Source organism: Canis lupus, chromosome 25 (genome assembly GCF_003254725.2).
Source record: "Canis lupus dingo isolate Sandy chromosome 25, ASM325472v2, whole genome shotgun sequence".
In the NCBI taxonomy this organism is placed as follows: domain Eukaryota; kingdom Metazoa; phylum Chordata; class Mammalia; order Carnivora; family Canidae; genus Canis; species Canis lupus.
The window spans coordinates 43,778,120-43,791,223 of NC_064267.1; the positions used below are offsets into that span (position 1 = coordinate 43,778,120).

At 43.4% G+C, this 13,104-nt stretch overlaps 1 non-coding gene across 1 annotated transcript; it reads left to right on the top strand.

Annotated features, from left to right (window-relative positions):
* Positions 1-12,138: 12,138 nt before the first annotated feature.
* LOC112670245 (U6 spliceosomal RNA) lies at positions 12,139-12,244 on the top strand. Its single transcript, XR_003142827.1, has one exon. It is a non-coding gene; the product is annotated as a U6 spliceosomal RNA (small nuclear RNA).
* The last annotated feature ends 860 nt before the right edge of the window (positions 12,245-13,104 follow it).

The following is a 13,104-nucleotide window of genomic DNA, read 5'->3' on the forward strand; positions in this document are numbered from 1 at the left end:
GGGGACTTAGAGACTCAGAGTACCCTGATGGTAAGTGGCACACAGATGCCTAGATCTCCCAGCTCATATATCCTGTCATCTTCCTTGTGTTACAGAGTCGGCTCCCTAAGTGCTTGCTTAAGCAGTACATACTACAATTAGTCTGCTCCCCAGATAGACCTTTGGCATCCTTTTACCTGCTCCTTCCTCTGAGGACTCATCTTGCTTTTAGCTGACACCCAACACACCACAGCCTCTGCTTCTCAAACCCACTTAACCACTTTGTGATGAAGCAGGGAGGATGGGGATGGAGCTCCAGGAATTGTGGGAATAGCTGGGATATTCATTGCTCTGTTGGGTTCCCCATCTGCCATGCTCTGATGGCTGGCTGGGCTTAGGTCTGAAATATGCATAGGTGTTTTATTTAGTGTTCAGAAGAGGTGTCATTAATAGGGTAGCATCTTAGTATGGACACACAGCATTAAACAGAATTAGCTCGGTAGCAGTGCCTCTAGCCACCTTCTTTAAGCCGTTTGCTTTCTGAAGTCCTCTGGTCTTTATGTCTGTCCAAATGAGAGGCATTCTGGTTCCTACATGGGTAGTATTAGGGAGGTAGTCAAAACCTCCAGTATAGGCTGTTCTTGTGTTCCAAATCTGAGATGACCATTGCTAATGGTAGGATTTCCCCCTTACCCCATACTTTTGAGTTATAGAAAATGGAGTGGTGACCAAAGACTCTTAAAATGATTAATAGCTTGTGACATACTACATATTTGCATTTTTTCTGTCTGATGGGTTGCTGGAAACCAAATCACGTTCTAGTTTTTATAATTAGAGTCATTATTCTAACAGCCTGAGACTTCAAACACTTTTTGAAATGCAGCAATTGATTTTTACTGGACCTGAAGGCTTTCATATACATATTTGAGTTTCAAGTATAGCATAATTTGACCATTCTGTGATTATACCTGTGTCTTCTTGAGGATTTGTATATAGCCATGAGCATCTGATTGCTTCATTAAGTCTTTTCTTGTAGTTAGGCTTAAGATTTACAAATTGAAATCTAATTTTTATTATAAATTTCACTTTGTGTCTCCATAACATTACCTTGAGGACATTAAATGGATCTTTTAAAACTTATGTCTGTTAGGCAGGTTATCTGTGACTTGACCTCAGGACAGTAAAGGTGCGTGCTAAGTGTTCATTATAAAAAGGGAATGTTCGGTCTTTTTGGGATGAAAACTGTTGTTCTTAAAGTTAAAACCCACAAGGAAGTAAGTGATGGAGAAAGGAAAGATAAGGGTACATACAGTCTTAACTCTTCTTGGGGTCATTTATGCCTGTTCTTACATTGCTTTTCCTGAGCTAGACCCCAGTATGGATTCATCTAGTTACTTACCTTTTTCTACATTTTCAAGTTGCAGGAAGTGGGTGGAACCATGGGAACTCATAGAATGTATGGAGAACATATATAAGTAAAATAGGAAGGTCACAGTAGAACCCTGGCAAACACCTCCCAGCTGGATGCTAAGAAGAGAGATGCTCCTGAAGAAATTTTATTTTTATTTATATTTAATGATCTGTTTATTTAGAGAGAGAGTGTGTGAACAACAGTAGGATGGGCGGGGGTGGGGGAGGAGAGGATCCTAAGTAGACTCCCCGCTGAGCTTGGAATCAATATGGGGCTCGATCCCACTACAATGAGATCATGACATCAAGAGTTAAGACACTCAACTGACTGAGCCAGTCAGGCACTCCATGATTCTACTTTTTAAAAAAAAATTATCAAGTAGGCTCTGTGCCCAATGTGGATCTTGAACCCCTCACTCTGAGATCAAGAGTTCTGTGCTCTACTGACTGAGCCAGTCTGGTGATCCTTGCCCCTAAAGACATTTTAGAATGGGCAGAGAAACACAAGGAAAATCTAAAGAGAAAAGGAACTCCTATAGTACTTCATATTGCTGCTGGAGATGTCCCATGACTGCAGGGTGGTGCCACTACAACACGTCTGTTGTCTCTATACATAACTGGGTCTTCAGAGCTGTTGGGCCATCCCATTGTCTGTCATGAGGCAGTGCATGCTCACTGCCTGTAGCCGGTCTAGTTTCACCATTCTTTCAAAGTAGTTTACTCCATCATCGTTCACTCAGTGCATGACTGAATTTTCCTGCTTCATAGTGAAAAGAGCATTAGGTTCCCTCCACCTATGGAATCCGCTTCCAGCCTTAACGGCTTTGTTCCTGTTACAGTGGAAAAGACATCCCTCCTTCCAGGTGAGTAATTTGTCACCTGTTTCTTGTCGATCTGCCTCTTCCGTCCCCAGAGTTCTGCCTCTGTCGCCTCTCCTCTGAAGCTGCATGTGACTAGAAATTGTATACTTTAAGAGACTTTCCCTGAACCTGATGTTCTGAGCCACCACTTTTTTTTTTTAGCAGTCTCTAGAGTTGTCTACCCTTTCTGTTTCTACTTCCTTCCTCACACCTAAATTGTTTGCTGCATGACTCCTGATAACCACCTGCTGATTTTCTTGTCAAGGAAAAGGCACCAACTCCCTAATCGTGTCTTTTTTTTTTTTTTTTTTAAGATTTATTTATTTTAGGGAGGGAGAAAGAATCTCAAGCCGACTTTGCATTGAGCATAGAGTTCAATGTGGGGCTCAATCTCATGACCCTGAGGTCGTGACCTGAGCAGAGATCAAGAGTCCGATGCTTAACCTGTGTCACCCAGGCTCCCCTGTCTGCTTTCATCTCTGTGTTACAGTTGGCACTATTGCTCCCACTTAAATGTTCTTTAAGTTTTCATGGCACCAATCTCTAGATTTGGCTTGTGTTCCCCTGCTTCTAAAATTTCTTCAGGGGCATCTCTTCCTTTAGAGTCTTAGTTGTAGGCATTTGCTAGGGTTCCATGGTGACCTCTTTTATTTCTAAAACATTCTTCATAGGTTCTGTGATTCATTCCCATGGTTCCACCTTTTTTTTTTTTTTTTTTTTTTTAAAGATTTTATCTATCCATGAGAGACACAGAGAGAGGCAGAGACACAGGCAGAGGGAGAAGCAGGCCCCCCGCGGAAAGCCTGACGTGGGACTCAACTCCAGGATCCCGGGATCACGACCCAAGCCAAAGGCAGCCGCTCAATTGCCAAGCCACCCAGGTGTCCCGCTCTGGATCCACTTCTATTCATAACACCCACATCTCTGTCTCTACTCATTCTGCCATCATGTGTAGTCAGCAGCTGAGTGGCAACTCTACGTGTTGCTTTCCAGCTCTATGCAGATAGTCAGTAAATGGCGTCCACCAATTGCCAAGTATACTTTTTTGTAGGGCTGGCATAACAAAATACCAGAGACTAGGGACTTAAATTTCTTTCCTCACGGTTTGGAGACTGGAAGTCCAAGATCAAGACGTTGGCAAACTTGGTGTCTCCGAGGTCTCTTTTCTGTGCTGGCATATGGCCACCTTCTCCCTGGGGCCTCACATGGCCTTTCCTCTGTGCCTGTGCATGCCTGGTGTCTGTCTCATAAGGATTCCAGTCATACTGGATTAGGACCCCACTTTCATGACTTCATTTAACCTTAATTGCCTCTTTAAATCCTATCCCCAAGTATGGTTGGTCACATTAGGGTTAGGGCTTCAACACCTATTTTGGGAGAATATAAATTTCAGCCTCTCTGTGCTTCCCTGCTGTGTGGCAGCAGCTGCTTCTGCCATCAGCGCAGCTGCCCACTGCCTCCCTCGTGATCTTTCAAGTAGTCCTGCTGCAGACTACAGTGGCTTCCCCTTCATAAAGTCCAAGTTTTTATCTGGTCATGAGAAGCCTGTCATGCTGTGGGCCCAAACCCTGTTACATCTCTCCACTCCTCACCCCATATGCTTAAGTTTCCCTGACCTGTGGTTCAGATAGTGCCATGATCATCTGCACCATTGAGCCTCTTGGCCTTCATGCAGTTTGCTCTGTCTGGGTTTCCTCCTTCCCTTGCCCCTGTCCACCTGGCAAATATTCATCCATGAAAGCTCCCATTGCCAGGGAGCTTAAGTAGTGCACCATTTGGTACCCAGACCTTTTTCTGTCTTCCCACCAGTTTTTTGCCTTATAGTCCTTTGTAATTTATTTGCCTCCCTTATTAGACTATGAGCTTGTTGAGAGCAGGGGCCATACTCCTCAATCCTGGTGCTCAGTTATAAGGTGCTCAGTATAGGGAATGCCTTCCCCTGCCCCAAATGCCTGTGCTACAGGAACTGGTGAGGCGCAGTCTGGTGCAGGTGTGGGTGGAGGGTAGCTTTGCAGTTACCTGGAGCTCTGGAAGGTGGAGCCACACTCCACTGTTGTGGGGTGCTAGTGGAACATGGAACAACATCCTGTCACGGCCAGAAATTCTTCAGGAGCATCTTGGCTCCCAGTGTGGGACCTCCTCCAGTCTAGGCCTGTCCAGGTGGAGCTGCTAGCGCCTGAGCACTTCTATATACTGGGTGCTGGGTTAAGCACTTCTAATAGGTGGCTTCCTGGATCCTTACACGAACTGTAAGGTAAATGTTATTATAACTCTGGTTTTACTATTGGGGAAACAGCTCTGAGTTACTATGTGCCAGAGCTGGGATTTATATCCAGAGCTGATTTAGACTACATCAGAAATTAAGGCATGGCTATGCTTCTGGGAGGCTGGGGGTGGCCAGGTTCAAGCTCCAGGACTAAGAATGCATAGATAGCAAAGGGGCTCTTGTGCTCCCAGGCTGTTCATATTATTCTGTAATTTGTTTTTTCTTAGTATTGTGAACATCTTTCCATATTGTGGTGGTTTTAAAGTATGTCTACAAATTATTTGATACTTCTCCCACAAAAGGTAGAGCCTGATTCCCCTCCCTTTGAATATGGAACCATCTCAGTGACACACTTCTATTGAATAGAATGTGGCAGGAGTGATGCTGAGTGACATCTGAGGATAGATTAGGAAAGGTGATACAGCTTCCACCTAGCTCTTTCTTGGGATGCATGCCTTAGAAATCCCTTGGCTTTGCTGGAGAGATCACTTGGGAGGGCAGGGGCAGGAGGAAGGAGGGAAGAAAGGAGAGAGAGATGCCCAAGGAGTCTTCACAGGACAGGTGCTACCAGAGAAAGCAAGACTTTAGGTAATTCCAGCACCCAGCGTTTGAGGGTGGTGCCAGATGGAGCAAAGACAAGCTCTCCCTGCCAAACCCTCACAGATTGCAGACAGATGAGGAAGATAGAGTACAAATCTTCCTTGACTTATGAGATTGTGTCCTGATAAACCCATTGTAAACTGAAAATATAAATCGAAAATGCATTTAAAACACCTACCAAACATCATAGCTTAGCCTAGCCCACCTTAAACATGCTAATACTCAAATTAGCCTACAGATGGGCAAGGTCATCTGACACAAAGCCTATTTTATAATGAAGTGTTGCCTATGTTGTGTAATTCACTGAATATAAAGTGACAAACAATGGTTGTACGTACAAGTTGTTGACTCTCCGACTCTCCTGATCGTGTGGCTGGCTGAGAACTGCAGCTCACTGCTGCTGCTCAGCATATGGGAGGATCGTACTGCACACTGCTAGCCTGAGAAAAGACCCAAATTCAAAATTTGAAGTACGGTTTCTACCAAATGTGTCTTGTTTTTGCACTGCTGTGAAGTAAAAAAATCTTATGTTGAACTATTGTGTTGGGTACTGTCTGTAAATGCTGCTATTATTTAAGCTTCAAGTTGGGGGTAGCTTGTTACTCAACATTAGATAACTGCAATAGATGTCAGCAAGAACAGTGCCATGCTCTAGTTTTGAATTCCATGATGCAGATGTATTGATTTGTATTGCCATTGGATAACTGGCCTTCTAGTATTTTATGTGAAAAATATTCCTATTCAAGTGGAGGTTTACAGATATGTAGCACAGATATCAGCCCTTTGTCTTCGATGGTTGTTACATTCATCTAGCATTTTGTGATGGCGGGATGTTGTCTCACCCACCTGGGTCAGTTCCTCCACATTGTAGCTGTAGCTTGTCTGCGCTGATTGGCTCCCCTGGGCCTCAGCTCCCTACCCCTGTTGGTCACCCCATGGAACTCCTGACCTGCCATCATCCCTGTGATGGTGCTCACCTTGGGCCAGCCCTCACCTGGCTTCCGTTTAGCTCTTCTCTAAAAACCTCTTCTTCAGACTTTGAGTGATACCCTCATTTTCCTTACCCTCTGCAGAAAACATGGTCTTGCCTACCCAGGTGCAGTGCTGAGGCCTCCTAATCTTGCCTGGTCTCTCCCCACTTTCCTCCTCCCCACCTCTCAAGGAAAAATACAGATTCTCAGCAATAATGAAGACTGCTAACAAGTAACACTTACTGAACAACTTTTCTGTTTAGGGCACTCTGCACTGCACTTTACATGAATTACATAATTCAGTTCTCACATCAACCTTTTGTAGCCTGTGTCATTGTCTTTTTTTTAAGATGATGAAACTGAAGATCAGAGATATGACATGACCTGCCCAAGGTCATACAGCTAGAAAATAATGTGGTCTCTGCTCTCAACAGCTCTGTAGAACTGCCTCCCTAGATCTCTGTTACAGAAAAGAGTTCCCTAAACTGAACACAGTTCCAAGATAGATGGCACTTTCTGTTGTTAGAGAGTAGTGAGTCACCTTTATTCACCCTCTTGCTTCCAGAGGTGCCTAATGCCCATAGATTCATTCATTCAACAAGTATTGTTTGTCTACAGTGTGTCAGGCATGTTCTAAGCACTGTGAAGGAATCAGATGATACCTCTGACTTCATGGAGCTTTTGTTCTTGTTTGGGAGATAGACAATAAAGGAGTGAAATAGGTAAAATCAGGCCCCGTTACTGTGGATGTGGAAATGGGGAGGGGAAAGGTTTTAAGCAATAAAGACAGCCTCTTGGAAGTCAGTTTCAAAGGAACCACAGGCTTCATTCTAATTTTTTTTTCTTTTGGTTTTAAATTTTGAAATGGCTGCCTATTTGGCTTCTGGGAGAAGAATGAGGGTATTTTGACTGAGAACATGGCAGTATGAAGATTAGCTTCCAGTTATAATTTCTTTACTCAATTGTCTGTGCCTGATACCTTCTTTAGGAGAAATTCCTAGAGGTGGGATATTTGAGATTCAGATCAGTTGGAATTTTAAAAAAATATTTTATTTATTTATTTGAGAGAGAGCACATAGGGGGGTTGGGGCAGAGAAAGAAATAGAAACAGGATCTCTCACTGAGCGTGGACCCTGACACAGGGCTCGATCCCAGGACCAACCCTGAGATCACGACCTGAGTAGAAGGCAGATGCTTACCCAGTTGAGCCACCCAGGCACTATAGAATAGTCAGAATTTTTAAGGTCATTGCTGTATAGAACCAAGCTCCCCTAGAAAGGACGAGTTGGCTTACACTCCTCCCAGCTTTGCAAGCTAGAACTTCGCCACAGGGTGCCCAAGTCCTAGTGGGTTCTAGAGGGTGCTCTGTTGGGGTTGAGCACTTTCTGTGTTTGCCTCATGTGACAAGCCCTGGACTGCACTAGACTTTGCCATTGTTTTCCGTCATAGCCAATCTGATTCAGGGGGAATAATATATCTTTGATGTTATAATTTTAAATTCTTTAGTTACCATTAGGGGTAAATATTTTTCATATACTGATTATCCCATTGCATTTCTTCATTTGTGGCTTTCTTGTTCTTGTTCGTTACTCATTTCTCCACTGGGACCATTGTGGTTTTTGTTTTTGTTTTTGTTTTTTTAGGATTTCTAAGTACTACCTAGAAGTCACCAGCAGAGGGCAGCAGCACACCAGGGTGCTGAGGAAATGGCATTGGACCCTGAACCTTACGGTGTTATTTTGCACAAAGGCAGAGCCTGGGTCCCAGGGTGTTTGCATCAGTGGACTCAGAGGGACCTGAGGACAGTCACGATGGTTAATTTCCTACCCACACTGAATTATTCACCTGAAACGGGTGGGTTTGGAACAAGAAGATGACTTTTGAAAGGCCAAGACTGTAGGTCCCAGCGTGGAAAATGAATTGTGTCTGGTAGGAGATAGCCAGGAGCCCTTAGACAAGTCCTTAGACAAGTGGCACTGTGAGTGAGTCCAGGTTGTTGCCAGAGGAAGGGCGTGTGTCTGCATGTGTGCACACATGTGCATGCAGATGCCTGCCCCATCCTCCAGAAAGGCAGATATAATGCACTTTCATGTATGCCAGCCTCTCTGAGCTGTCTTGTTCTGCTCTCAGTCTCACTGGGAAATTGAAGCAGCTTAATAGGGAAGGCCTGATGCTGCTGCTGAAATGTGGAATTGTGAAGGGCAGGGGACTCGAGAATGCTGCCTCAGCCTCCTCCCCACCTCACCCCCACCGCCCCTGCTCAGGAGCTAGATGAGCAGCAGGGAGATATAAAGACCTGAAATCAAATGCAGAACGGTCAATGCACTTACATATCTTCTTTTAAAAAACCCTTAATTTAATACAGTAGAAGTATTTGCAACAATAGTAGCAACCCCGTCTACCTTTCACTCAGTTCCCCCAGTGTAAACATCTCCCATAATTTTAGTATAATATCTAAACCAGAAATTGACAGTAATACAATCCAGGCCTTACTCAGATGTGATCTTTACATACATTTGGCATTTGTGTGTGTGTGTGTGTGTGTGTGTGTGTGTGTGTGTGTGTGACATTGCTGAGCTATGTGAACGGTCCTAAGCCATCATCTTAGGCTATGTGATCAGCGGGAAGTCTTGCTTGTGTGAGCGTGCATTCTCTTTCTCAAATGAATAAAATATTAAAAAAAGAAAACTCGCTACATTTCTCTGCAACATCCATGACTCTGCACGCTTGAGTTCTGGCTTCATTCTCAGGGTGTCTTCCCTCAATATCAACAAAAGCTGTGGCAGTCCTAGACCTTTCATCCTCACTACATATCACACAGAAGTGAAGGCAGAGAGGGGGATTTCATCCTTCCCTACAGGAGTTGTAAGGTTCATTCTAATTGGACAAGCGTGGGTCAAGTGCCCATCCATCAACAGTCACAGGGCCAAGGGAGTGACTCAGTGATTGGCTTGTGCCTGGACTCCTTGAACACCTGGAGATAGGAATAGTTTATTGGTTTAATCTAAGCTTACACTGGAGATGAGTTTAGCCTACCCTGACCACATGGGGGAAGGGAGGTGTCTAAAAAGAAATTTGAGGTGCCACTACAGGAGGGAGGGGAAACAGGTGCTGGATAGGAAATAGGAAATAGCAAAGCACAGGAGTGTACTATCTCCAACACAGGGTGTTCCTCTCTGATCCAATCAGGTATGATTAGGTGGACAGGATAATATAGCACAGGCATGTCTACCCAGATAGGGGTGCATAAACGAGGATGAGAGCTGGACAGATACCCTAGGAGGTCTCTACCACAGTAGTGATGTGTGCCTCGGAGACACCTCTGCAGGTCTCTATATGCCTCAGGACTTTAAGCTGGTTGTGACACCTCTAGCCATCGCCGTTGGCCTGGTAGCCACCTACGAGATGCTATGGTTGAGACAGGTCTTGTGTTTCAGCTGCATATGCTAAGTAGTGCTTAGGATATATTTAGATAGGAACCCCCACCTCCTACCCCATCTACACTGTGTTCACTGGCTGCCCCTTGTGTCCTCAGTCTGTACAGTGCAGACATCCTTTTCCTGCTCTACTCTCCCTACCACCACCATGAAGTCCACCCAGTCCAAATGCGCACAGAGGTTTTTGGAGAGACTTTCCTGTGGCAGAGTAGCTTCTAGTGCCTCTCAATATCCAGGTTTATGGAAAAGCTCAACATTTCCCAAAGTGTACTATTTGTACCATGGTGCTATGTGACATATGCATCAATTTTTTAACATTCCTTTTCATTGTTTCCGGATTTATTTATTTGGGGAGAGAGTGTGCACAGGGGGAGGGGCAGAAGGAGAGAGAGTCTTTTTATTATTATTTATTTATTTATGAGAGACACACAGAGAGAGAGGCAGAGACACAGGCAGAGGGAGAAGCAGGCTCCATGCAGGGAGCCTGATGCCAGACTCGCTCCCAGGTCTCCAGGATCACAACCTGGGCTGAAGGCAGTGTTAAACCGCTGAGCCACCAGGGCTGCCTGAAGGAGAGAGAGTCTTAAGCTGACTCTGCTAGAGCCCATTACATTACTCAATCTCATGACCCTGAGATCATGACCCCAGCCAAAACCAAGAGCCAGTCACTTAACTGACTGCACCACCCAGGCACCTCAAGATTCCTTTTTAAATAATCTTTTTACTTACAACTCTTTTGAAATAGAAATATAGAAAAATACACAAAACAAAGGTGGATCTTAATGGGATATTATGAGGCAAACACCCCAAATGCTCTTGTAACCCAAGAGATGGAATGTTGCAGCCACCCTAGCAGCACTTCCATGTTCCCCACCCAAGTCACAGTTGTACCCTCCCCCAACCCCAAGAGTAACCACTACCTGGTTTCTTTAGTAAACACTTCCTTGCATTTCTTTATAGTTCCAACATCCAAGTATGCATCTCTAGAAATGGTGGTTCAGTCTTGACCACTTTTTAAAAAAGATTTATTTACTTATTTTAGAGAGCACGCAAGCGCATGAACGGGAGGGGCAGAGAGAAAGGGAGAGAGAATCTCAAGCAGACTCTGGGCTGAGTGCGGGGCCCAAAGCAGGGCTCTATCCCATGACCCTGAGCCAAAACCAATAGTTAGATGCTTAACTGACTGTGCCACCCAGGTACCCCAGTCTTGCCCACTCTGCAAATATATCTTTACCTCTCTTTAATCTCCAGAGTTTTCTCTCATCCTTTTCTTTTCCTTCAATTTTATCTGTTGAAGAATCCAGGCTCTTGGATCCTAGTGTTTGCCACAGTCTGGGGTTTGTTTGCTGCCCACTCATGGGCAGTTCCATATGCTCTGCTGCCCTTTGTCTTTGCTGCTCATTGGATCTAGAAGATTGATCAGACTCAGCTTTGTCTTTTTGGCAAGACTCTAGGTGGTGATGTGTTCATTAGGGGCCACATAATATTAGGCTGCCTCTCCCTTTGTGGTGTTTGTAGCTATGGATGCTCGTCCCTAGATTCATTAATTCACTGGGGGTCCAAACTGGTGACATAGATTATTTTCATTGTGCTATGATTCACATTTTATTGCTTATTAATTTTGTCATTCCACACAACTTATAAGTAAATAGGCTTTGAGAAAATGTCTTGAGAGTGTTAAACAGATGATGGCATCGTTGATGAGACTGTTCCAGTGTTCTACATGAGGTAATGAAAAGAACCACAGCTGCCACCACTACAAGATGATGATATTTTAATTCCATCATTTCTTTTTCATTTATTTGCTGGATTTCTTTATAAACAGATGCTTCCTCTCATGTACCATGAGGTTACCCAGTGGTATAGCTCATGCAGAAGAGGCAGGATAAATGCTTCCTTTATTACCTATATTTATCAGTTTGCAAAATAATAAGCTGGTTCCTTATTATCCTCTGCAGGTGACCAGTTTTTTCAATATCATCATGAACTCGTGGATTTAAGTAAACTTGGAAAATTTCAATTTGTTGCAATTATTACTATGTTCAAGCTCAAATTGTCCTGTTATTGGCCAGTGGGAACCCCCGTGGGTTGGTTTCTGTGTTCTTTTGACATACCCTAGTCTACATATAGCCTATCCATGATGGCTTATGTGCCATCTTTTATATCAAGATGTTCCAGACTCTCTTTGTGCATTTTCTCCCCTGATCTGTCAGTCATTTCTCCATGCAGCCCTGACTTTTAGTGGGAAATGGCATTTTGTGACCACCATGTGGACTCCAGGGATGCTTATTGCTACGAACTGGTCATTGTTTCCAGGCTGTTTCAATGGATGGAGCTATTAGATATAGATAGAACAATAGATCAAATACCTCATAAGTTCATACTGTTTTTCCAATTAAATTTCAGGACTATGGATTTTTTATTTAATCTTTTAAAAAATTTCAGCTGTCTATTCTTCCACACTGAGAATCCTGATTTTTAGGACACAGGGGATGATAGTTAAGAAAGCTCATAATTACTCATTTGTTTTAGGCAACATTACACACACAACAGGGAATATCAGTACTAATGCTGCTACCAGCAGAATGATAACTGAGAAGAGTTTAAAAGTTCTTGTGCTTGCTCTGGCAGCACATAGACTAAAATTGGAATGGTATGGAGAAGATTAGCAAGGCCCCACACAAGGATGACATGCAAATTTGTGAAGTGTTCCACATTAAAAAAAAGTTTGCACCCCAATGTTCATAGCTTTTCTGTATCCACATCAGTAGAGCTTATAGCCTTTATATACCATATTCTCTGCTTTTTATTTATTTTTATAAGCTTATTTATAAAAATAAAAAAAATTAAATTTATTTCTTTGAAAGAGAGAGAGTGCGCGCACACAAGCAGGGTGAGGAACAGAGGGAGAAGCAGACTCCCTGGTGAACAGAGAGCCTGATACAGGGCTGGTTCCTGGGATCATGACCTAAGCCAAAGGCAGACACTCAAGGAATGAGCCACCCAAGTGCCCCTATTCTCTGCCTGTTAAACTTCATATAGTTTTAGTTCTACAAGTAACTATGTATTTAATGCTCTCTGCTAGTTCTTGTGCTGATGTAGCTAGTAATTTTGGCAGTCTGAGTCTTGTTCTCTAGTAAATTCTTCAGGAAGTGCTCATGGGAACGATATTCCCTGAGTTCTTGTATCTTGATAACAGTTTGTACCTTTTACACTTGAAAGTCAGTTTCCTTGAATATAAAATCCTTGGCTCACACTTTTGCCTTAGATAGCTCTCACCATTTTTTTTTTCTGACACAAAGAAGTGCTGTTGAAAAGTCTGATGATAATCTAATTTTCTTTCCCTTATAAGTTACTTGTTCTTTTTCATTTCGATGATTAAAAGATTCCCCCTCCCTTAAATATCCAGTAAGTTTACTAAAATGTGTCTTAGCCATTGCTCACTCTGAGTCAATTTTCTCAAGCATATTGTATTATTTTTAATATATATGCATCAGTTATTAATCTATTATGTCTCAGCTTCCAAAACCATTTTCATTGTCTGCTCTGCAATAATGGAGCTGGACCCCATAGCTATTCCT